A 3,189-nucleotide genomic window follows, 5' to 3' on the forward strand; every position below is an offset into this window, starting at 1 on the left:
CGATGCCTCACTCCCCAAAATCCACATGCCTCAGTCTTCTCACATCTTCCCACTTGCCTCTTTTGCTCCATTATTCTAACACTTTCATGGGTGATTCTCCCGCTCTCAGGCTCCCATACCATACTATAGTCTCCCTAATAAGATCATCTCTTTCTATTTTACATCCTTGAGACTTTTCTATAACCTGCACCTCACATCAGAAAACTATTATTCATTTAATCATTTTCTGAAAGTATTTCCTTTAGTTGGTCTTCATTTGACTTTTTTTTATTTCTTATTTGCTGTTAGTCTTGTTTTGTATTCAAGAGATATTTCAAAAACTGGCTATAACCAGACCTTTCAATTCTTTTCCACTTTTCTTGAGATGTTCTAGGCGAATAACTTCCACCACTCCATTTTTTCTTTTTACTTAAATTGCAGCTTTTTTGTAATGTACTTTATTGATTCATACTGATATCTTGCTATCTGAACTTGGTAGTAGAAGAAAGAAAAAGATTTTTCTAACATAATGTCAGACTAGGGCTTCAGAGCATAATAGGCTACTAACAAACCTTTCTTTCTCATAGTCAATGGAAGCTAGTCTAAAAGGGAAAGTGGCAATCCACATAAGTTTGCTCAACCACAGCTGCCACATAATTGGATCTGCTGCCACATTGGTAATTTATGGTGGCTTTCATATCCTATAGCGTTAGCCACAGAACATTTCAAGGAGACACTGTATGAGAGCACTCATACTTCCTTACCGCTGTTGCAGGGGCAGTCATTTTGCTTTGGTGATATTTTAAACACCTGCTTATTTTACTGTTCAGAAAACAAGTGGACAGAGACATAAAGGGCGTTCTTGTTCCAAAGTCTGGAAGTTTGGAAGGAATTTGCGACAGTGAAAAGATGGTACTGTTGAACCAAGGCTCGGTGTAGGTTGTATGCCAATTATGGGGTACTTATACCCAATCCTAACTTTAATTTCCTCAGTTTAGGTAACACTAGCAAGGAAGACACAATGGCAGGACTTTGCATGAGCTGCATAAATCCACTGGGTACTTACCTGAACCACTAACCATGTTCAGGATCCTGCTGCTGGGTCTGCACTGCAACTGATTGCAACTATCTTGGGTAGTGTTTCCCAACCTTTTCTAGCCCAAAGCACACTTACATTAATAAACATTTTTTGCGGCACACCTGTTAAGGCATTCCCCATCCTCATACTTATTGTACCTCATTGTAGCTCATTGCCATGGCAAAATTCCATGGCACACCTGTTCATTTCTGACGGCACACTTTTGTGGTTAGGAAACACTGATCTTGGGTCTGCTGCAGTTATACCTCTAACTGCATTATAGTGTACCGTAAAAGAAACCCTAAGGCCTGCTCTCACCTTCATCAGTTAGGAAGCAGTTTGTCCCTGAACTTAGATCCCTTAAAGCTCCATTGCAAGCCTTTAAGACCTACCACCTACAAAACTTATGCATAGAAATGTCTTTTATTCTCACATGGATGAGGACATTTGCATATATCCATGGCTGTTACAGGTCTTGAATTACTATTGAGCTTGTTTGTTTTAAGTTCATTTAATCTTTTTAAGTGAAGGGATTTCATCATAAAATACATTGTACAAAGGCATGACTAGGATCATTTCAAAACGCCCCGCAGCAAAAAAGCTGTCATAGGCTTTAGAGTGCAATAGGTGACAAAGTATCTGGTCTGTGAATTAACAATAATATTTAGGTAAGTACAGTTGTCAAGTACTTTCACACAAGGTTTTTTAAAAGGGAATAATTGCCCTAATCCCTTTTTACCAATCTAATGTCCAGTGGTTCAAACTACTCCTGCTAGTCTAGTACAGGGAAGTCCAGTTTTTAGAATATGTGATTCCTTCTCTCAGATTCCTAGAAGGAGTAGAAAACCCTTAAGCTTCATATCCGGTGTCACAGAAATCAGCCTATTACTTCAACGTCTCTGACCATGATCTCTTCCCAGCCGCAACCCTCAGTACACTGATGGCAGAGATGCCCCAGCAAGAAAGAGATGTTGGAGGGCTAGACTGATTTCCATGACTTTGGATATGGAACTTAAAGGCTTCCTCCTCCCTCCTGGTATCTGATAGAAAGAATCATACATACTATAAACTGGATTTCCCTGTGCTAGCACGAGTAGTTTGAAACACTGGACATTAGATTGGTAAGAAGGGAATTGGGACAATTGTTCCCTTTTTAAAAAATGGTGTGTGAAAGTGCTTGAAGACTATACTTATCTAAATATTGTTAGTTCACAGATCAGACACTATGTCACCTATTGTAATGGAAATTGTTGTGACTGCAACCTCCAGAAGGCCTCCATTGCTGAAGGCCCTACACCTTGTTGTATGTTCATACCAAAGGAAATGCTTTAAGGAAAAAGAAGACAACCCTAAAAAATCCTCCAAAAGCAAAATCACACAAGTTTAAGAGGTGCGTCACTATATACAGGCAGGGCCGCACCTGGGGGGCGAATCGGGGCGACTACCCCAGGCCCCACACTTTGGGTCGCCCTGCAGACAGTGCTGTATGTGTGGGCCGGGAGCAATCCGGGCCCTTTTTCGCGCCGCACAGGCTGTGGCCAGCAGCCCGGGCATGCTGGGTCGGAGAAAACAGGCGACACGCTAGAATTAGGCACGGACACTTAATGGTTGATTTAAGATTATTTACTTACACCGAAGATGGTCGCGGTGCAGGCAGGAAAACTTGCTTGAGTTGCAGTTACAGATAGAAAAGAAGAGAGGCGGACTAGAGTTCCTTCCTGTGAACATTCTTCTAGCCCATCCAGTTGGAGGCTCTAAACCGCGAGCCCGTTGCACCAACCGAAGAAAGTACTCAAAGAAAAGAGCTCTAAATAGACTCACACAAAGTTTGCTAGGCTCGAGGAACTTGTGCGCGCAGGGAAGAGGGATACGTCGAGGATTGCGCTCGGCGACAGGGAGAGGCTAGAGGCTGATCAGACCCCTGTTGCCTTCTTGATATTCACGCTGGGTCCAATAGGCTCCGCAGCGCTTAGAGATCTTCACGAGACGTGAAGTCTCCTTCTCCTGGTGTTCGTGGAGTCCTCCAACTTGGGTGGAAACCACTCAAGCCTTTTATACGGCTAGCAAGCCAATCGCTAGCTGCCACGTGTGAATAATTTCATGCAAGCCAATAATGGGGCTCGAATTATAAT

The sequence above is a fragment of the Alligator sinensis genome, unplaced genomic scaffold, assembly GCF_000455745.1.
Source record: "Alligator sinensis unplaced genomic scaffold, ASM45574v1 scaffold173_3, whole genome shotgun sequence".
Taxonomy (NCBI): Eukaryota; Metazoa; Chordata; order Crocodylia; family Alligatoridae; genus Alligator; species Alligator sinensis.